This window comes from Canis lupus, chromosome 4 (assembly GCF_011100685.1).
Source record: "Canis lupus familiaris isolate Mischka breed German Shepherd chromosome 4, alternate assembly UU_Cfam_GSD_1.0, whole genome shotgun sequence".
Taxonomy (NCBI): Eukaryota; Metazoa; Chordata; class Mammalia; order Carnivora; family Canidae; genus Canis; species Canis lupus.
The window spans coordinates 78,509,386-78,533,255 of NC_049225.1; the positions used below are offsets into that span (position 1 = coordinate 78,509,386).

The 23,870-nt window shown below is 34.6% G+C and overlaps 1 long non-coding RNA gene across 1 annotated transcript; it reads left to right on the forward strand.

The window, feature by feature from the left end:
- Nucleotides 1-939: 939 nt before the first annotated feature.
- LOC111095734 lies at nt 940-15,536 on the forward strand. The gene is made up of 3 exons (XR_005358637.1): nt 940-1,050; nt 1,595-1,709; nt 15,476-15,536. It is a non-coding gene; the product is annotated as an uncharacterized LOC111095734 (long non-coding RNA).
- The last annotated feature ends 8,334 nt before the right edge of the window (nt 15,537-23,870 follow it).

Sequence of the window (23,870 nt, forward strand, 5' to 3'; positions counted from 1 at the left end):
TATGGCATGGAAGTAATTTTTTTTTCTATTACAAAACCCAAGAAGTGTCATTTTACCATCAAGACACACTTACTAATCATCTGAAGTCAACATCTACCTAAGGTTGAATTCAGGTGGTCTAACTGGTCTAATGATAAGATTGTTCAGGCTACTATTGGATAAAGAATATGTATATATCTGTTTAGGAATGAAAAAAAATGAAGGAAAAACATAAAACAAAGCTGAACTCTGTGTCTGTGTGATGTTTACATATGTGTGTTTACAAACACACATACACACTCACACACACACCTCGTTCTAATACAATTTGGGTAAAACTTCAATTTCCTGGCTTAGTCCTGTATGGTTTTAGGAATTTTGAATTGTAGGCAGCATTTATGTACCTCATGTACTATCCACCAAAATATCCACTCCTAAAACAATTCCAAGATTATTTGTAAAATTAGGCTTGGCTCTTGAGGGTGCCCTCAATCCTGTGTCTTCACCAGAACAAGTTCGTATGTGACGAGGAGCAGTGTGTCAGGTGAAGACAAGTCAACATGGGCATTCAGATGGAGCAGCGACACTGAACACATCCTTGAAGTGAAGAGAAAAGGCACGTTTAGGAGACTGTGAGAAATCTCTTGGGCTTAGACACAGCATTTCACAATACATTGCTCCCATTATGTTTATACTGAGTATTGATACAAAGGGTTACTTGAATAAGAATTATGTGGTCAAATACGTTAAGAAAACATGTAGCTGAAAGCATTCAAGTTTCTTTAACTGAAAAACTTCCCAGATTCTATGTACCCATATTTTCTACATTTCCAGAAGAGTATAGAAGTCAGAGTTTTCCAAGCTTATCTAAACAAAATCATAACTTTAAAAGAGCATGCTGGTTTTCCATTGTTATGTAATTTGCAGAATGGATTGTTTAGAACAAAGAATCAGGTGCAGAATTTTGGGACCTGAGGCTGGAGATATCTGTAGTGGTGAACTTATGAAAGCTCTCAACACGTCTAGGAATTTGGGTTCTAACCTTTCACAGTTTTATCATGGAGAAATGAGGTCTGTTGCATGTAATGGAAAAGCTAACAAAGTTTTAAGCAAACAGACACATTTTTCTGATGTAATTAAAAGTTCAGAATTAGATATACAAGTTTTTGTGTGTGTATATATATGTATATATATGTATTTATATAAATATACATATAAATACATATATTTTCATATTTAGAAATGTATAGTCTATTATATACAGTATATGATATTATTTTTAAGATTTATTTATTTATGATAGATCTAGAGAGAGAGAGAGAGGCAGAGACACAGGAGGAGGGAGAAGCAGGCTCCATGCCCGGAGCCCGACATGGGATTCGATCTCGGGTCTCCAGGATCACGCCCTGGGCCAAATGCAGGCGCCAAACTGCTGAGCCACCCAGGGATCCCCTATGATATATTTATTATGCTTTATATATTGCATTATTTCTTATACAATACACTTTGCTTATTATATATTATTTATAGTCGACACTTTCAACATTTTTGTCTGGCAAATGCTTAGTCAAATCCACAAATTTATTTTTATATTCTTACTTTTCCCATTACACAGGTGACAGTGTTTTCAACTTTCCATTACTATATAAAGCATCTGAAATGAATTTCAGTTTCCTCCATATTATTCTATCACTCCAGCTCAGGTTCAGTGGAAAGAAAATCACATTAAGGTATGAATATCAGGTTTTCAGTTCATTGAGGATCAATATTTGGAGAAGAGTTATGTGATGCCTTTCTGGAAGCCATGAGTACTATAGAAACAAGATGGGAAGGATTGAAATAAATAGTGAGAAGCCTTGCTTTCCCTAGAAGGCAATATAGAGAACAAAGCAGATGCATTTGAAGTAGCCAAAAGGAAACCTGAAAAGCTATCAACAAAGGTTGCATGTTAAGCCCCAAAATATAGCCTGCTTGAGTTCTTACTGCTACTATAATTTCATCATTAGCATTTTTTTAAAATATAATTTGAAAATAGCTGTATTTGTGGCATTAAAGATAAAAATGCAAATAACACATTCTAAAGAAGCTTATAATGGAAAAAATGAAGACATATACCAATAAAATTTGGATATTTCCAGAATATTTCATAAAGTTTATGAAATCTGAATAGATATGTGAATAGATTGAGTGAATAGATTATTGAAAACATGTGAGATGAGACAGCTTTAAAAATGTTCTTATATCAATATGAAGTTTGTTTAAATAACATTTAAACACATTTTTTGACTGAAATTCAGTTGCCACTTTTATATAAACCACAGTGTCGAACACTTAGATATACAAATAAATTATTACTGAGTTGTAGATACATTACTTGAAACTTTTATTTTGAACATTCACATTAAAATTATTCAAATAGAATTTTACAATATATAATCTCCTCCTTATTCTCATGTTGCATCTATCTCCAAAGTGTAGGCACTTGAAAAAATGCATCTACTGTCTGCACAGAGTACCATGGTTAAGTTTTTGAATAGTCTGATACTAGTAAATAGGAGATTATTGATCAAATACTATCTAGATTTAACTCAGGAAAAACTTTACTTTTTAAAATCTCTTTTTTCTAGAATTCCTATTGTGCATATTACATGAGTGTTGCTTATTTTCTAAATCATTGTTTTTTTCATGATATAATTATTCAGTTTTCCTCTGTATTTTAACACTTTTGTTGTCAATCAAATATGATTTCCCTGATAGGCACAATGCCTGTATTTGCTATGGACTTTTTTCACTGACTCTAAATTTATAATATGATATTTTTGTGTTATATTTCAGCTTTTTTAAATGGTAAGTAAACTCATAAGCACCATCTGTAGAGGGTATCCTGTAAGACTGACTTTGTTTTTGAAGATTATCCTTTGTGCTTTTTAAAATATATTTTTAAAGACTTTATTTATTTATGAGAGACACAGAGAGAGAGAGGCAGAGACATAGGCAGAAGGAGATGCAGGCTCCCTGCAAAGAGCCTGAAGTGGGACTCGATCCCGGGACTCCAGTATCACACCCTGAGCTGAAGGCAGACACTCAACCGCTGAGCCACCCAGGCGTCCCAAGATTATTCTTATGCTTTTTTTTATTTTTTATTTTTTTTATTCTTATGCTTGATGAAGTTCCATTTACATCAGTGTTCTTGAAAGAATATAAAAGAGGGATAAATAACATGCTAAAGTACATGCAGATATATACTGATACTTCATAATTTGTTATAAATGGAGTTTTTTTCAGTGTTCCTAAAGGAATCATTGAGTGGTAGCTATGTGTACCAAATTTAGGATGAAGATGCTTATGTTCTTTTGTGGGGAGGAAATCTTTCTGTAATATTTAGTATTTGTGATCTACAGAAAAGGGACTAAAACAAAAATTATTATTAATTATATGAACCATTATTTTCAAGACTGCATTGTTTCCATTCCATTTCTCTCTCTTACATTTCTGAAATTTACGATATATGCATTAATTACCTATTTGTTAACAAAAATTCTATGCATCAAGCTGTGCCAAAATATTATTGTTATATAACAATTAGCATTTCTTTAAGTCATATTTCTGTCTGGCTCTGCTTCACTTGTCTTTAAGTCTTTACTTAAACTACAGGGAACTGGTTTGGATATACTCTTTTCATGGTGATAACAGAATTGCAAGAGAACAAACAGAAAAAATGTTACTGCCTCTTATATTTTGGTTCAGAAGTGGCATGGTATCAATGTAACCTTATCCACTTGGTCAAAGCAAGTCCGAGGCAACACCAAAATTCAAAGGGTGGGGAAATATTCATTTTTATGGACCTCTTCAGTGGGAGGTCATGAATCAATGGGGATGAACCCAGAGAAGAGTCAGTAATCAGGAACACAGGATTAGTCCCTGGAAAACTATGTCATAAATATATGAAGACATTTGTGTGATATTTTAAAAGGATTTAATTAATCAATTTAAGAGCATGAGCAGGGGAAGGAGCAGAGGGAGAGGGACAAGCAGACTCCATGCTGAGCTTAATCCCACAAACCTGAGATCATGACTTGAGCCAAAACCAAGATTGGCTGCCAAACTGACTGATCCACCTGGCACCCCCCAAGACAGTTGTGCTTTTTTCATATGAAGGAAAACATATTTCACATGGGGTAAACTGGCTCTTTTAAGATAGAACTGATTCTTTAATTCATTAAAATATTGATGATTATTTAAATTGATAATCTTCAGTTTTCAGGAGTTCAATAGGAGACAGTTTTTGTATTTGTTTTGTCGAGCAATTTTAACTGGGCATAATTTGCATGAATTTTAATTTTAAACCTTGTATTTCATAGTAATTTTCAGAAATGTGTAATGTGCTTAAGCAAACATTGGAAATCAGTAAAGGTGGAATAAATACTTAAAATAATCATTACAATATAAATTGATAAATAACAGTATTTCTGCTCTGGATTAAAATTAATAATGGCTTTAAATTACTAACAACAAGGTTTATTTCACTATAAGGTTTTAATAAAACTTAAGATTGTATTTACGTCATTAGTGTTACAGTTTTACTAAAGAAAATAATGTAACTTACACCCTTGATCTCAAACTTTCCAGGATCTTAGGAACTTAACTCATTTTCAGGCTCCTTGGATATAGTTTTATTTATCAATATGACCAGGCTAGCCAATAATTTTTGTCCCCTTTCAATTAAAATCTATAGTAAAGCAAGTTATATCAAGATTTCCAGGTGGGGTTAATGATAAAACCATATTGCCTGGAGGAAAATGCTACCTCCCACTTATTTTATATATCATTTTTCTTTATATCCACTACCTTCTGGACTTAAGCAATTCCCAATTAGCCATAACCAGAAATAAAATTACATTTTCAAAAACTCAGAGTATGGTATCTTCAAGAGTTATTTTGTTGTCTCAATCACATGCACCTTGCAAAACTGTCACTCCACACACACAAAATGAGACAAGCTATCTCAGCAAGGACTGTGGACATTATTAAGGAATACTGCCATTCACAGCATTTCTTTCCTTTCTCTCTCTCTCTCTCCCTCTCTCTCTCTCTCTCTCTCTCTCTATTTTTGCTCAAGAGTAGAATCACTAGCTTAGGACATTCAGGGGTGAACTACTTTTATGCTCTGACTTTGTTCTGAGAATGACTTAAGGCAGCACTACTTGAAATACACTTTGATTTGCTTCAGTGAATGAGACGAAAGGTCAAGGAATTCCTTCACACTAGTTGGCCACCCAGAAATATGTTTACTTCAGACTCAAGATTTTTAGGTTGTTCAGCACTCATACAAACTCTAAATAACATCACAAAGCAAACAAAGCTCTGAGGACTACCGCATGGTACAGAAAGGCTTAATGACCTCTCAACAGACTCTTAAAAACACAGATGTGTGAGGCGTGATTTAGACTCAAGCCATATGAAGAACAGAAAATAATATCAAAGAGAGATTTAGAACATGCATTTTCCCAAGGGTTAGTGATCCAATTACCATTAGAGCTACGTGGAAAGGGACTTTCACTTATCTCTAGACAGTATAATTTGAAATGCCCATTTCAGTTCACTTCATCACATTTATAATATTTCAGAAACATTGCCTTGTTTATGATCTCTCATATGACGACATGCAGGATAATATAAAAAGGTTGAAAGCATAAAAATACAATGCTGCATATTCGCTAAAACTGAAAGACAAAGCAACATGGAAAGGCTTATTCTATTAATTTTTCTGTTGCATATATCCTTTTTTCTTGCTAATATTTATAGAAGGCTGGTTATTCTAAGCTACACTGTGTGTGGTATATGACTGATTTAGTAGATGCTACTACCTTTTTAGATAGATGGAACTGGAAAGGATTTGGGTATAAAAGTTGACATACAAGAACAAACTCATGATAAACCCGAGGATCTCTTTTTCTTCCATTAGTATAAACCAAATTTCAATAAAACTGGAAAGAAAAGTTCCAACTGCTTCCCACATTAAAAATTTTACACATATTTACAAACTGCAATGTTTACACAAATCTTCCCTTTATAACTTGATGCATTTCTGTATCATAGATTAAGTTTCTCCACTCAAAAGTGAATTATTCTTAGAATGTTAGACTTCAAGGCCGTATTGTCATGATTGGTATTTGGTTTTCCATTTGGAACAGCTACACTTTTATCAGGGATGCTATGCAATCTTGTTTTCAGGATTGGCCACATTACTGTACTGATTGTACTTTGTACCACTGACCTATATCGAGAGAGGTAGAGAGTGTTTAGTAATCTAATAAGAAAGCTAAGCTAACCTTGCAAACGTCAAATAGAGCGCCATAATGTTTTCATTTCTTCGGGTGAAATATATTTTATTAAACTAAAATTCAAATGATAAGAAACCTAATTAACATTTGTCCTTAGTTTTCCAAAATGGTTTCCTTTTCCAATTATATGTATAATAATACCATAGCCTGGAGTAGGCAGAGGCGGTTTAGATGGAAAATATACTCTGTAAAGTAACTTTTTAAGCATATTTTGGAAATATGCATAAGCATCATGTTGAAATGATGCACAAAACGGTCAGGTGATCATTCCAGTATCAGATCAGCTACACAAAAGTAGAGTCCTCTGTCCTCTGTAAGGGGTTCTTCCTCTTCCCACATTTAGCTGGGACCTCATTTTTAATTTATTTCTCTTCTGTATCTATTTACTCTCTTTAAATAAGTAGTCTCACTATAAACTCACAGATACCCCCCTCCAATCCTATACAATATTGTTTTTTTGAAGCTGCATAGTCACCTAAAATATAACATCCTACAGGCTGATGATACCAGTTATGAGCTCAGAACCGAAACCCCACGTACCTTTTCATAGTCTTCATACATTGGTTAATGACTTTTTCTGTCCTTATTGATAAATAATATATTTTAACTCTATCTTCTAAATATATTTTGAATTGGCACATGTTTTGTACTGTCAACACCAAAGGTATAAAACATGGATTACTACTGTCATCTTTTAATGTTCTCTAGGGGCACCTGGGTGGTGCATCAGTTAAGTATTCAGCTCTTTGTTTTGGCTCAAGTCATGATCTTCGGGTCCTGAGACCGAGCCAACCATTGGGCTCTGCGATCAGTGGGGAGTCTGCTTGTCCCTCTCCCTCTGCTCCTCCTCCCACTCATTTTCTCTCTCTCAAATAAATAAATAAAATCTCTTAAAAATGTCTTTTAACATTTATTATCATAAAATCTCAAACTATTTACAAGTATAAGTGACTTTTTATTATAAAGCTTAATAGTGTGCAATGCTATGTCATGTATGTGAGAAAAAGAGGACAACATTCATTATCTTACATTTTATATTTCTGTAGGGAGGTAAAGTCAATTTTGGAGGAAATATAGATGCCCCTTTTCACTCATCATCTCTCTTCTATTCCAAATTCTGGAATTTGGGAAACTATTTATTTTTCCTCTTCCAAATATCAATGGGAGATGGTCATAGGTCACAAGTAGCCTATAATTCTCTCTCTCTCTCCTACTTTCTCTCTTTCTCACAAATACTTTCTCATAAATGCTTTCCCTGGTGTTTTTATCTTTATCTATATTGTTATTTAGAGCAATTATATTTGCTATAACAGATAAATCCAAAAATCCCATGCAGACCTAAACCTTTGCGACTCATTGGGGAAATATCCACAAATCAAGGAACAGAACTCCTATTTTATGGCTCTTATATCTTCAATATAATGCACCCAAGATCACCAGGAAAGGGATCAAGAATGAGGGAATGCACATGGAAATATTTAACGGCTAAGCTTATAGGCCTTATACTTCACTTCTATTCACATTCTCGGCCAAAACCCGGTCATGTACCATGTCTTTTTTTTCAGCGAAGAAAGCTGAAAAATATATTCTAGCTGTGTGATCAGAAAGAGGATGAAATATATATTGTAAAAGAAAGCTTATTAAGCTTTGATACGAGGTCTGTCTTGGTGGTGGTTTGAAAATAGCAAGCTTTTTTGTCTTAGACTGGGTGAGCAAATCCAACTCATTGGGCAGGGAGTAATAAAACACTTTAGATTCATATTCAAATCAGTTCACTCCACTTCAATAATGCTCACATCCCTGGGTGTGTTTCTCCATTGTTCTAGAAGTAAGCAGTTTCTTTAACTTCAGTATGTATGTAAGTGTTTTAAATGGTTAATAAACCTTGCCTGTATCTCCTGCTTGATATTTCTTCACACACTCTCCCTTGTAAAAACTAATCTGCTTCCTTTACTACATTCCTTATATTCCAAATACGCTATGATCATTCCTGCCATAACCACCACTATACCTTTGCATAGTTGCCAGAGCAGGAATTATTCACCTGTGTGGTAGTTTCTTACGGCAGAGGTAGCCTACAACAATAAAAATGTATTCTCTCACAATTCCGAAGCCACAAAGTCCAATAGCGAAGTGTTGGCAGGGTCATACTCCCTCTGCAGGCTCCAGGGAAGGGTTTGTCCCACACTTCTCTCCTAGCTTCTGTTGCTGCAGCAATCTTTGATATTCTTTGGTTTGTGGATGGATTACTCCAATCTTTGCCTCCATATTCACCTGAAGTTCTCCCTTCTGTGTCTGTATCTTTATATAGCCTTCTTAGAGGACACCAGTTATTGGATTTAGGGCCACCCTAATCCAGTATGACGTCATTTTAACAGAAAAGTCAAATGAGAGTGTCCAAACACAATCTATTAGTGTTGATTAAATCACACTAGTTCTTCATGGTTATCACAATAATTGAATGTCTAGCAAATACTTGTTTCATATTCTCTGATTTGTTTAATTATTTTAATAGATACAATTCCATATCAAAGATAGGGAGAAATATATAATACTGCATATATTTTATACAAATTTTTATTTTTTTGAAGGAATTCATTTATTTATTCATGAGACACACACAGAGAGAGAGGTAGAGACATAGGCAGAGGGAGAAGCAGGCTCCATGCAGGGAGCCTGATGTGGGACTCGATCTCAGGATTCCGGGATCATGACCTGAGCCAAAGGCAGACACTCAACCACTGAGCCACACATGTGCCCCTATATAAACTATTTTTATTTCCTTTGTGAAATCATTCATTACCTAAAATGTAACTGAATTAAGAATATGTGTTATTTATGGAATGGATGATGGTGTTTTCATTACAAATGCTGAAAAGGTATCTTGACTTAACAAAAAACTATGATTGCTTTTATGAAAATAGCATGTGACAATTAAACATAGTATTATGGTTTGAGTGACTACATTGTTAGATACCATGAAATGTGAGCGAAATCATAAAATTTAATTCAGATTCACTTTAATATATTTCCACTTCTTTTTTTTAATTAATCATTTTCCTTTCTTTTTTCTTTTTAAATGTTTTATTTATTTATTCATGAGAGACACAGAGAGAGAGAGAGAGAGAAAGCAGGCTCCATGCAGGGAGCCCCATGTGGAACTCGATCCCGGGTCTCCAGGATCATGTCCTGGGCCAAAGGCGGCACTAAACCGCTGAGCCACCTGGGCTGCCCATATTTTCACTTTCAAATTTGTTGTTTGAAGAGTAGAATAGGAAATAATAAAAATGAGTCATTAAAATATTTTTGTCAAGCTTTAGAAAATGCCCAAAGGCCGGTACTTTTTTTCTCACTCTCCCAAAACCAGAACCTGATTTTTTCCCTGAAAGAACATATCTAATTCTGATATTATCTCTGAATTCTCATCCTCCAGTCCTCACTGAATAGGTTATTATTACAAGCTTAGTCTTCTACAGGACATCTAAAACTGCTATCTTGACCTTCTATTTCCCAGAGTACTCAAGAACTCTGTGTAAATCACTCAAGCCCTGGCAAAGAAGGGAGCATTTCCTTTTCTGAATTGCCTTACGTGCTGCAACCCCTTGCATAGACTATAGTCATGTTTTAGACTCAAAATTGAATGCAATTTAATGTAACATATATTCCATAAATGCCATATAGACCTAAATCTTTGTGCCTTATTAGGATGAATGCTCATAAATCACAGACCCAGACTCCCTTACTTTATAGAATTGAATACAGTTTTTTTTAAGGACACCTGGGTGGCTTGGTGGTTGAGGGTCTGCCTCTGGCTCAGGTCGTGATCCCAGGGTCCTGGGATCCAGGCCCATGTCAAGCTCTCTTCAGGGAGCCTGTTTCTCCCTCTGCCTATTCTCTGTCTCTCTCTGTGTGTCTCTCATGAATAAATGAGATTAAAAAAAAAAGATTACAACTTTTTTGTAATGTCGATACCCAATTTGATATAATTGTTTAGCAAGTTCACAGTTCTCAAATGCAGTGCAGTGACAAAAGGAACTGTTAATACTTAAGAGTAAGAACCAAGTCCCAGTGAATCTCTTGGTGAGATTTAAGAAGTTATAAATATATATTTCATGTAAAACAGTACATCGTGAAACAGAGGAATAAAGTCTTATTGTCTTCCATATTACAGAATAAATATCTTAATTTTCAAAAAAAGTAGAAAACATATAGAAAATGGGTACACTTGATTTTTTTTATTAGTACTATATAAAAAGAATAAAAGTATAGCCATAGTAAAAAACAAGAATTTACTTGTGGGGACATATATATCACATGTAATCCCTGGCATTATTTAAGGATGTACATTAGTAAATATGAAAAAAGATAGACAAAAAGCAATGGAGGTCCATTTGGTGGGTTCCAAGAAAGTCAAGGAGAAAATATTTAAAACTAAATTTGTCTATTAAGGATAATCTATTCTAGCCATAAATGAACTACTACAAGACCAGGAGAACAATTTAAAATAATAAACAAAATTTTATTTGTGAGATACAAAACCATAATGACCCAAAACTAAGAATACATTTCATGGCTAAAGGTTCACCAATGGTCTATCAACAAGGATTAGAAGCTAAACACAGAACATGTTTCTACTGAGGGCTGTTTTTTTTTTTTTTTTTTTTTTAATAGCTGAATTTATTTATGTTTAAAATGCTAATTGCTGGGCAGCCCAGGTGGCTCAGCAGTTTAGTGCCACCTTGAATCCAGGGCCTGATTCCGGAGTCCTGGGATCGAATCCTACTTTGGGCTCCCTGCATAGAGCCTGCTTCTCCCTCTGCCTGTGTCTCTGCCCCTCTCTCTCTCTGTCTCTGTCTCTCTCTCTCTCTGTGTCTCATGAATAAATAAATACAATCTTTAAAAAATATATTAAAAATGCTAATTGCTAAGGAAATATGGCTTATTTCACAGAATAGATACAATTATTCCTTTCCAATCTCTGGTTGTCCATATGAAATTCTTGGTTTGCAGATTTTTTTGAAATATTGCTTAGAGCAATGTATGACCTGGATAATAGACATTTGAAAACAAGAGTCTATATGTTTGCTGATTGTTGGTTATGTTAGTTAAAGAGACTGCTTTAAAAAAGTTCACTATGGTGCATTTATCACAATTATACTGTTAATATCTTCAGATAATATTTTACAACTCAGAAAGTAACTTTGTCTTAAAATGAAAATAATTAACTCTAACACATTACTTACATATACTCATATATTTCATGTTGGTTTTCCTTCAAGTTAAGAGAATATTCAGGATAGTAATTTCAAAGTATAATCACATACCAGTATATGTTCATAATTATTCTGAAGACTAAAAATAAGTATGGTTCTCTGGGTTCTCTCTCAGGAAGTTTTAATAAAATAAATCATATAATTATATATATATATATATATATATATATATATTCAGAGGTATTGCTATTTTCTTTACTCATCTTCCTGCTTCTCTTACTTTTCCTTGAAGTCAGTGTCTCCGAATCTTACCAGTATCTTATAGGAAGAGTTGTTATTTCAGTATTCATATAAAAAGAAATACTATGGTTCAGTTGATCTGTAGGTAGCATGCAGATGTGAAGTTCTATCCCAGGGTTTTACATGCCATGGAGATGAAGCAGCTGAAGCATCTGGGGGTTGGGCTGTCACCGCTTATCTTAATGTTATCTTGTATAGAAGATGGCTTGCCAAGTTTAGCCTTCTCTTGGGAAAATTCTTCCACCGATGACTAGTCAATCTGTAGTATAAATTCCCAGCTCTCTTGCCTCAATTTGGGCTACCTCTGAAAGCCCACCCAGCTTCAGAGCTCTCTATGGGGTGTTCTGTGTTCTCGGTTGCAATGTCACTGCAGAGAAGTTTTATCTCTGCCCAGCCCTACTTTCTTACTCTTTTACAGCTATTACCCCAATAGATTTCATGTAAATCTTGAGCTCAGGGTCTGCTTCGAGAGTTCTCAACTTAAAGAAAGCTTAAAATTGAAAGCAAATTGAATGTCCATTAAGTTAACAGAGGTGATCAGAATGTCAGGTTGGACTTTCGTGAACTAGAGAGCCTACTGACTTTCAGCTTTATAATTATTTCAAGAATACAAAGAACCGACATGCACAGGCAAAGAGGGCAGAGATCAGGATCTTTTGCAAGATTTCCCAGGCCCTTTTTTTCTAATATCAGATATACTCAGGCTTTGGAAAACAGATGAAATTTCTAAGCAAAGTGTGAGATAAGCTCACATACCCAAACATAGACATTTAGGTCATGAAATATCTACATTTTTTACTCAGTTTCACAGCTACGTGACATTGTCATGGGAGCCATGTTTTATAAATCCATAGACCCCGGTCAGTAATCCTCGATAGTCTGGCACAATCTGTTAAAAGCATTCATAGATAAGAATTATTTTGCCAAGAAAAAAAGAATTTGGACTTTTTGCCAAGAGATCTGTCATTGTTACATTTACAAGATTAGATGGGGACACTTGTCTTCTTTCTTTCCAGTAGAAAAGAACAGACCACAAACCTGATGCTCAACTCCCTAATCTACATTTATTATCAGAATCGATTACTGAATTGTGATATAGTCACAAAATTGACTACCAACGAGTAAAGAAAATCAATGAAATATAACTACATCAACAACACAGATGAAACTCATAAGCATAATAGTAGATAAAAGAAATACAACACACACAATATATACCAATTTATTCCATTTATCTATACATTTTAAATACAGGCAAAACTTAACCATATTTTAGTAATTAATATGGTATTACTTGTGGAAAGATAAAATTTAATGATTGGGAGGGAGTACAAAGAGCTTTCATGGTATTTTTCATGAGTGGGTGTGGCTACACCATGGCTATTATTTCATTTTATACATATGCACTGAAGTGTACATTTATGTTTTGTGCAATTATCATTTTTAAAAAAGAAATGTTTAAACACTTACATAGAATATGATTAGAATGTTAACCTTTATTAAAACTATTATTTTAACAAATATTTAACCATAAAATAACTTCAATCTTAGAGAATTTTGTAAGGGAGTTTTTACACAATATTCAAGAAATAGCTAATCTGTATTTTAAGAAGTCTCTTCCAGAAATTGAAAAAAAAATATACACAGAATATGTTATAAATAGAATTTAATTTATATATCAACATTAAATACAAGGAAGAAAATATTGTTTCATGTGAACATGGCTTTTAAACACTGATAGAAAAATCTTAAAAAAAAATAGCAAATTGAAATGAAAATCCAAAATAGCCCTCTCTATATACATACACACACATAATATACACATGACTAATGATATATGCACATGACATATATTTACACATATATCATCAATGTTTATGGGAAGGATATATATACGTTTATATATGATCAAATATAAGCATATCAATAAGACAAATCAGGGACAGTAGAAACAGACTTGGTTGTGTATCAAAACCTGGTGTAAAACACTCAAAAATGTTGCTGAAAGTGTATCTGAAATGTTTGTGTACTGTAAGGCAACTACACCTTTATTAATTTCTAGAAAGATTGGATTATATCATACTTGGGAAATGTTATGTTTAAAATCTTTAGAAAATATATGTGGTTCTCTAAGTGTGAAGTAAGCAAACATTTTCTGACAAAGGACCGGAAAGTAGATATTTTAGAGTTTAAGGATCAAAAAAGAAAAGAAGGTCTCATGAACTATTGAATATTTTTTTTCAATAAACATTTGCTAATGAGAATAGTGGGATTTATATTTTCTTTCATTTTCTTTTGTTTGTTTCATCGAGATTCAAATTTCATGTTCCATATCATTGAAATCTTTTGTAAATATTTACCTGTTAATGTTGATCTGTGATGAGATTTTATGTATTTCCTCTATGAAAACCTTTTCTTATGGAGATAGGTAATGCCAGATACTAGTATCATTCTACAAGTATATGCCTTTAATTGAGCATATTTATAGAGCCCCATTGGGTTATCCTCTTGATATTTGTGTTTTATGATGTCATTACATTTCAGATAATCACCTACAATCAAAGGTTATATGAAAGTTTCTCCATTTTATAATTCAATGCTTCTTGAAATACAGAAATTTCCTTTGAACTTTCATCGAAGTCTGACACACACTGCTGGAATGGTAGTTTCGGCTCACCTGAAATGTGTGCACCTGCAGATTTTGCTTGTTTAGCTATTGACAGCACAGTGTGTAAAGCAGCTTGACATTACTCATGACTCAAAGAATGTTAATAATTATCAAAAGTTATTTCACATATCTGTTTCCTATATAAGCACTGTTTTCTTGTTGGATTAATGAAGAAATATGACGAAGTCCACAGCAGAAGCTAATTTTTAAAGCTTTTCAGTGTGTTTATAATATAGGTTGAGGGAAGTTTTTCTTTAAAAAAAATCATTTTTTATCCTTGGTATGAAGTAAATTTGAATTAATAATGTTAGCATTAGAAATGCATTCTGGGAGATATTCAAATACTAGATTATTTCAGAATTTTCATTGGAACAAAGAAAGACTGCATTACTCTAAACAGCAAAAGTTTCTATTCACTGATTTTACTGTTTGGTAAATTACATGCTATTCAAAAATAGGAAGTTGATTATCCTTTTACAGTAGTGAGAATGACATCAGGTGGAACAATATATTATAGACTACATATAAGTGATTTTATTTTGGCAATAGCATCAACAGTAAAAAGAAAGCTGCATTCTGAATGGACTCTTGTTTATTTGGCCCTGCCTAGGAGTAAAATTTCAGATTCTAAAGAAAACATTTAAAGACAAGAGAGAGACAATATCACCAAAGGAGCTGAAATAGATTTTTTTGCTGTCATACAGAAAGTAGGATCACCTCAGATAACATAGTTAAAAATAATAATAATAGGATGATTATTCTACTTGTTTAGCTAACCAGTGGAGATTTACCGATCTTTGAATTAACTTAGCACATTTAAATGAAACAACTGTATGATATTTTATTATAAACATTTGATATTGTCATAGGTAAATGCATAATATTTTGCCAGACCTCTTGTTTTCACCTAAACATTTGTGTTTTCTCTCCTGTGTTCTGTCTCCAAAATTAATCACAAATCTCTATCTTAGGGATGCCTGGGAGACTCAGTGGTTGAACGTCTGCCTTTCGATCAGGTTATGATCACGGAGTCCCAAGATCAAGTCCCCCAGCAGACTCCATGGGGAGTCCACTTCTCCCTCTGGCTACGTCTCTGCCTGTCTTTCTGTGTCTATTATGAATAAAATAAACAAAATCTTTAAAACAAAACAACAACAAAAAACAAATCTCTATCTTAATACTAATACTATATATATTATCACTTCATTATTCTTGTAATTATTTAAATTTTTTTCTAATCATTTGCAATGTCTGACATTGGCAAAGGATTGCTACCTACTACATAGTAAGAACTTGAAATCTATACAAAATAGAAGTAAATCCAATAAAAGTTAAGCCAAGGCTATGCATAGGTAATTGATGAAAAGTAAAGTCTGGATAGCTAAATAACATACAAGCAGATGCTCACTTCACTAGTAGACAGAAAAATGCAAGGTAAAATAAAAAAAAAATAAAACCAAATTTGTTTTGTAGAAAGGGATGAAGAATTCTCATTCCATTAAATCAATAACATAGTTAAGAACATCAATAAAATATAACAATATTACCATGTTCTTAGAGTCTTTGCAAAATTATTATCTAAATTTGGGAAGAGTTACTTCTAAGATTTCTACTCTTGTTATGATAATATGAAATAAATGTTTAAATTGATTATTTTTGTCCAATTAAGAAGTCTTGCTTTTTTTTTTTTTTTCGGTACTATGGATAAGACTTGCCCTCTGTGTACTTCCTAATATAGTAAAGATATCAGAGTATATGGGTGCACAGATAAACCACACAAAGACACTCTTCAAGGACACTTTATTTGGAGAGTGTATATAAAATCTTTGATGTACATTTATTTACATTCCTTCTGAGCATAGTTTTCTTCTCATTGTCATCAAATTACTATATAGCAATTCATTTCCAATCAGCAGCTTTCTTAGTTACAGCTGTTATCTGCAAACTGCAATCATGGTAATCGGATTTAGGATTTATAAAATCTGGCAGTACAGCAGTGCTGCAACATGCTTCTAGGGCAATAGTGTGTTTGGTTTTAATGATAAATGTTTGTGGGGATCCCTGGGTGGCTCAGCAGTTTAGCACCTGTCATTGGCTCAGGGCGTGATCCTGGAGTCCCGGGATCGAGTCCCAGGATCGATTCCCACATCGGGCTCCCTGCATGGAGCCTGCTTCTCCCTCTGCCTGTTTTTCTGCCTCTCTCTGTGTGTCTCTCATGAATAAATGAAATCTTAAAAAAAAAAAAAAAAAGATAAATATTTGCATTTTGGGTTTGTTTTTGTTCAAAAAACTAATATTTATTAATTACGGAAAAAATATCAAGACATTATAGGAGACCCATTAGCAATTAGTTTTGTATTATCCAAATAATGTTTTGCTATATATTGAGACAGGCACTATTGCGTATTACCAAAATTAGGTGGCAACATTAACTATTGCCATATATGTGGAAAAGAGTATTTAGCCTAAGTTGAGCCTACCCTCACCTTGAACCACCAGGGCCTGCTTGACAACTGCCTAAGTAATCTCTAGAAATTCAAGCCCACAGTTACCCATTCTGGACTCTTCCTGTGCTGTTCTCTGCATTTCCTCATTTGAAAAATCACCACCACCTTCACCTTTATATACAAATTACTTTGCAAATTCTTGATTGCCTCAACTCACCCTCTACTTCAACTTAGAAAATGTCTTTAACGTGCTTGTTTTTCTTAAAAGCTTGCCATTCCCTTAGGAAAATGACTCTCCGTAAAGGACACCTGAGTGACGTTTCTTAAAAACAAATATAGAAGATTATCATAGAAAGACCATGATCTTTCAGACATAGCTATTATTGCGATTATTCAATCTATAGCTCATTAACATAAATGTGTAGTTGATTTTACAATTTTAATTATATATGTCCCCTTATAACCAGTAGATATTTTTTAACTCTTGATCTTTACAGTTATGTGTGATCTTTATTGACAATATTGCTTTATTGATATTGATTTCCATTTTAAAATATGGTTTAGGAATGCCTGGGGGGCTTAGGGGTTGAGCATCTGCCTTCAGCTCAGGTTGTGATCCCAGGTTCTGGGATCAGTCCCACGCAGGGAGCATGCTTCTCCCTCTGCCGATGTCTCAGCCTCTCTCTCTCTCTCTGTGTCTCTCATGAATAAATAAATATTTTTAAAGCATAAATTCCATTTAAAATATGTTTTAAACTTAGGTTATCAGAGAAGAAAATCAAGATGAAGTTTAAATAGTCACAATGTTGAAATTTACTTCCAGGTTATTTAAAGAAAGAGAAATGGGGAAAAAAAAAAAAAAGGAAGAAAGTGTCATAGGATGTGAGGGAGGAACCCAGACAGATGGGAGGATGGCGAGACCCAGGACCATGTTCTCACATCCTGCCCCTGTTGCACCAAAGCTTTCTTGGTATTTGTTCCCCTTGGACTAATGACGAAGATATTCAATACAATTAGGCAGGAAAATGACTTTTGGTTATGATCACCTTCATGTAGCCCACAGAACTGTCTTGAAAAGACTGGTGGATTTTGTGGGATGGTTTCCTGTTTTTTGTTTGGTTTTGTTTTGTTCAGTACTGACTGCCCTATTTTGTTTTGTTTGAGAGAGAGATTTTGTTTTGATGTATTGCTGTTGTTTCCCAATATCTGAGGAGAAATTTATAGTTCAGAGAAAACAAATTTATAGTTCTGAGAAGAATATCAAAGCTTAAAAGGTTACAGACAATATTTGCCGTCAGAGCTCAATGGGAATGTTGGAACCGTGGTGTCTAATTATAAAGCACAGACAGGGAATCAGTTCTTAGCCAGGTCCTTCACTGATGGAGGAGGAGATGCCCTGAGCTAAGATGAGCTACAGCTCCAGGCTTTGTTGTGGGCAGAGCTGGCCCCATGAAAGCAGCAGGTCTTAGGCTTACCTGACAGCATCTGTTCTGTGGATATAACACTGTTTCCTCTTGATTTTCAGATTTAAAATGTGAAGGCCCCACAGGAGGGATGACTTCCCCTCTTTCTGTTCCAGTCTAATCTAGCCACCTCCTCCATTCCCTTACCCTTCTTTCCCATGAAAAACACCTGCTGTCCTGTTTGCAAAACCTTCAAAGATTTTCGGCTTTGACTAAGGCAACAAAAATGCTCTACTGTTTTCTAAATTCAAGAGAAGAAAATTAGAAGAAGGAAAAACAAAGCCTCTCTTCTTGTTATTCTACTCTCTTTTTTAAAACATAGCCAGTTGCGTTCTTCGAGAAAGAGAAAATGCCATATTAAGACAGTGATATAAAGTTCCTACATTCATTTTTAAATCCCACCTATCCTTCACTGTCTGAAAGGGACAGGCCAACAATGATAGAAAAGGACTTTGCCCTATAAATCGTACCATTGGGGCCATCAGAAGGACCCAGGCAGCCTGGCTTCAGGCAGTGGGATTGATGCTGTACAGTGCTGCTTTTGCCAATACAATGAGACACCTCCAGATGTTTAAGATGTTTGCTAGTTGCTCCACGTTAAACTTAGCCCTTATACTCCCCCGTCTGATTCCACAGATGGCAGTCGCTGCGAGCCTTAAAGTAGGAATCCAGCAACTTTTTCTTTCACTCTTTCTCTAGGATGACCTAGCTTCCAGTATTGCAGCTAACTGGAAAAGCTTTTGACCAGGCAATGGTGCATAGAAAACATTTCCAGGCTTCCCCTGTTCTTGCAAACTGGGTCACTATCAATCATTTTGAAGGTTAAATTCTTCTGAATCATGTAGATGACGTGAAACAAATCGAGTATTTTTTTTTTCTTTTTCTGCATTGAATTGAATTGAAACTGAGACCTAACCACATAAGCTATGGTAAAATAACTTTTATGTCTTGAGCTAACATAATATATCAAGAGTTCTTATACTGTTATTTTGCAGACTGAGCCAGGTGGAAACCTACCTCTATCACATGTAATTAACTTGCACAGTCCTTGTTATGATTCTGGCCTTTTTTTTTTTTTTTTAAGATTTTATTTATTTATTCATGAGAGACAGAGACAGAGAGAGAGGCAGACACAGTCAGGTGGAGAAGTAGGCTCCATGCAGGGAGCCCAACGTGGGACTCCATCCCGGGACTCCAGGATCATGCTCTGCGCCAAAGGCAGGCGCTAAACCGCTGAGCCACCCAGGGTTCCCCGATTCTGGCCTTTAATATATCTTTCTTTCAATGCCTTACTCTCCCCAAAGTAAAAAGACTCCAACATGACCACGATACACTGTCCTCATCTTTCCTCCTATAGGTTATATCTGTTGAATGGTTACTAGGCTGAGTGAAAAGCATTGATGGGCAAAAAAAGTCTTAAAAGTGACTTTGAGGAAGAACCTGATAAATACACATAGCATTATGCACTCTCTTTCTCCTGGAGTGTTTCTTAGAAGTAATGATAAACAAAGAAATGAGCTTAGCATTTTAGATCAGATGTAGCAGATTCAAAAAATATAAATGTAGGGCATTTTACTTTAAAAAGTATTATCTTTAGATATCATTATTATTAATATACAGATTTCTTATCTGTAACCAATTAATGCAAATTCACTGATACATTTTTTTGTACAGCACCATAGAAACCATAAAAATATCAAATATGCTAATAAAGTTGTCCAAAGTGAGAAGGTATAAAAGATTACAAGTTTCTCTATTATTTACCATTAATTGTAAGGCATAAAAGCAAAATTACCATCTGTGAATGTTCCCAACATTATGCTAATAAAACAATTAAAATATTAATAGGAACAAAATTCTAAATGGGACTATGGTTTATTTGAATTATTACCATAGTATAATATTTGGTTTCTTTATTTAGTGCTTATCAGCCTTATAAAACTCCACAAATTGAAACTTTCAATCACCCTAACTGGAAGACTTAGATAATGCCCAAGCACATTTCTATAAAACCATCCAATAAAGAATTTAAAATAGGTTAATGCATAAAAATTTATAGAAATAATTTCCTCTCCACATACTTTTCTCATGGTCCTAGCACTAGATGCAAATATACTTAATATATAATTCTAAAAAGCCCTTTGCTAAAAATGGTGGTGTCAATGTTTGCCATTTATTTGTAACAGAAGAGTTTTTTATATTTATGTCTGTGTTTTTTATAAACATTAAAACTGTAACTCACAAGGTAGTCCTGAAAACATCTTTATTGCAATTTAAGATATAGAATAAAGTGTCCATTTCTTTGCTTAGATTATTTTAAAGTTATGAAACATTTCCTGGTGTAACAACTTTGAATTATTTTTGTAATAGTTAAGACTTATAAAGCAGATACAATTTCTTCCTATGCTCTCTCTACATATTCCAGCTTTTGAAAAAATTATAAGTTTTACTTGCCAAATTTTGTTACATTTTTTCCAATTTCTGCAAGCTTTTCTATTTTGCAAATGTTTCCCTGTATCTCAATGTTGCTTTAGATGAGGGATTTTTAATCTAAATATTATGTTTAAAAATAAGCAGCCATAATAACTAAGGAAATGAATCTGAAATAATGCAATTTCAACAAACTTGACAGACAACAAATAGAGTAGGAAAAGGGAGGCTGTATGCACATATTTATGCATATGTTTGCGTGTGTGTATGTGTGTACTTTTGATCATCTGATTTTGAGATAGAAGGGCATTCCATCCTCAATTTTACATTTTTTTTAAAGATTTTATTCATATATCTGAGAAAGGGAGAGCTCAGAGGAAGACTGAGAGGGAGAAGCAGACTCCCTGCTGAGCAGAAAGCCCAGTGCACTGGATCCCACGCCCATGAGACCATGACCTGAGAAGATGCTTAACTGACTGAGCCCTCCAGGCAACCCCATCCTCATTTTATGCCAGTACCCCACATTTTATCACATTTCATCCTATTTGTTTTCCATGTTTACAAGGATGGTCTTGTTTCATATACATAGTTTCATAATATTATTATCTTGTTGACTTCATTAAGGATAAAGAAATGATAGGGCAAATTATACTTAACATTTCAACTTAAATTATTCAGGTTTTTCCACACCAGCAGAAGATTCAAAAGAACGTACTACGACACCTAGAACTCTGAGAAATGATTAAACGAATCAAAACAGCCGTGTCTACTGTTGATTTTTCTAACATGAGAAGTAATTATGAATGTATGACTGTTGTGTAAACAAGATATTTTTGGTTTGTGTTTCCAAAATGGAAGATAAGCCTCATTTACATATCTAAAACTGTGACAACAATGTTCTTAACATATTAAAGGAAAACCGGTGGATAGAAAAAGTCAGGACCATAGTTTTCAAGTGGAAAGGAAGCAGATAAAAAATGTAGTCAATTTATCTGCTGTTTTTCATAATGTATACTTACAGATTTATTCTTATAATGTAGCCACTTTTTTTTAATTGAAGTATAATTAAGATAAAACCTTATATCAGTTTCAGGTGTACAGTAGAATAATTTGACATTTGTATAGATTGTGAATTATTCACCACATTAAGTTCATTTACCATGTCACCATACAAATTTATAACATTAGTTTTCTTGTGATGATAACTTTTTAAGATGTACTTTTTTAGCAACTTTCAAATCTATGATAAATATTATTGACTAGAGTTACCTGGCTGTACATTATGTCCTCAAGACTTATTCATTTTATAACTGGAAGTTTGTATCTTGATCTCCTTCACCCATTTTGCTCACCCTTGAATCCTCCTCTTTTACAGACATATACCTACAACATAGTCACTTTACCAATATCACTCAGTTTCCAATAATTAAATTTATGTTCACTGTCAAAGATAAATGTGGGCACTGGTTAAAGAAGTAGGCGCAGATTTTATTCGGTAACAATAGGGGAAAGAATCTGGCATGAACTGAACTCAACTTCACCCGAAGAAAAGGCAGAAGAATTTTAAAGGTTAGAGTGTGCTATGAGAAAAGCACCAAGGGTGAAGATAGAGGTGTGGTCTATGTGACCAGGCCATCTGGACTGCTAATTGGCATTCACCTGGAGCAGACACAAACTTGCAGTGGGGCAACTTGGAGCATGGCTTCCACCAGTTAGACCCTTCTCTTCACACCTGGCCAGGAGAATCAGAATTATCTCCCTGAATGTTTGCTTTTCAAAGAGTTGGCTCTCAAGTCATTGAAGAAACAATACTGGTGAGTCAGCGGCAGATGGGGCTAGGCAGGGAAAGATAAGGGAAAGGCCCAGAGTCAGGCTCCCACAAATTTATGGGCTCCCATAAAAACCAAGGACATTGAGATGCAACAGAGACAAGGCAACAAAAACAGAGATAAGGAATTAAATCTGGTCCCTTGGCTTGAAAATACTAGGAGTATCTTCCTTTGATGGCTATCAAGTAATCACTGAGACTCAAAACAGTCATGTCATTCACTCAAGAAATCTCAAGGCCATCAACTCCCTAGTCAGGTTTTCTATAAAAGGCCAGTCAAAAAAGTTCTCAGTGGCAACCCTGTCGGGACCCCTCTCACTTCTGAGAGTTTTCTCTGCATCTTTGCTTAATAAACTTCAATGCTTTAACTCACTTTCCTCCATGAAATTCATTCTTCAACAACTCTGTGAGACAAAAACGAAGCTTTCCAGCTCCACTGGTGATAGATATACATCTCAAAGGTCAAAAGATTGATAACTGTGAGCTATCTAAAGTAACAGGTCTCACAGGGAGTTCAGGGGCCTATCTGCTTATCACCAGGTTTTGGCTAGAACAAACCGGAGACTATCCTGGTGGCATTGAACTTTTCCAGGCAAGGATTTTAGGGAGGCTGGATCATTTCAGAGACATGGCCTGAAGCTAGTGGAAGCCATGGTAGAGTTTGGTCAAACCTCTTAGTGCAAGGTTTGGAAGGAATTGTTGTGTCCAGGGTTCTACAGTTCTCACTGTTAAGGAATATTCTAATTTTCACTTAGATTCCAACATATGTTCCCTAGCAATATAATGTACTAGCCAAAGGGTTGAAATATTTGACAGTTTCATTTCCAGATGATATTTCTAAATTGATATTCAAAGATCTTGTTTTAAAATTAGACCTGAGGGCATCTGGGTGGCTCTGTCAGTTCAGCATCTAACTCTTGATTTTGACTCAGGTCATGATCTTCAGCTGGTGAGATCCAGCCTCACTTTAGGCTTTGCACCTGCATGGAGCCTGCTTAAGATCCTCTCTCTCCCTGTCCCTCTGTCTCCCCCACTCCCTCTAAACAAACAACTAAACAAATGAAATGAGATTTGACAACAAACCCCTCATATAGATTAGTTTACAATTTTCATAAAAACACTCATGTAAACTATTAAAACATTCTGCCAGCAAATGTGAAACTAAAATGAAGTTCCAAGACTTATACAAGCTGATGAA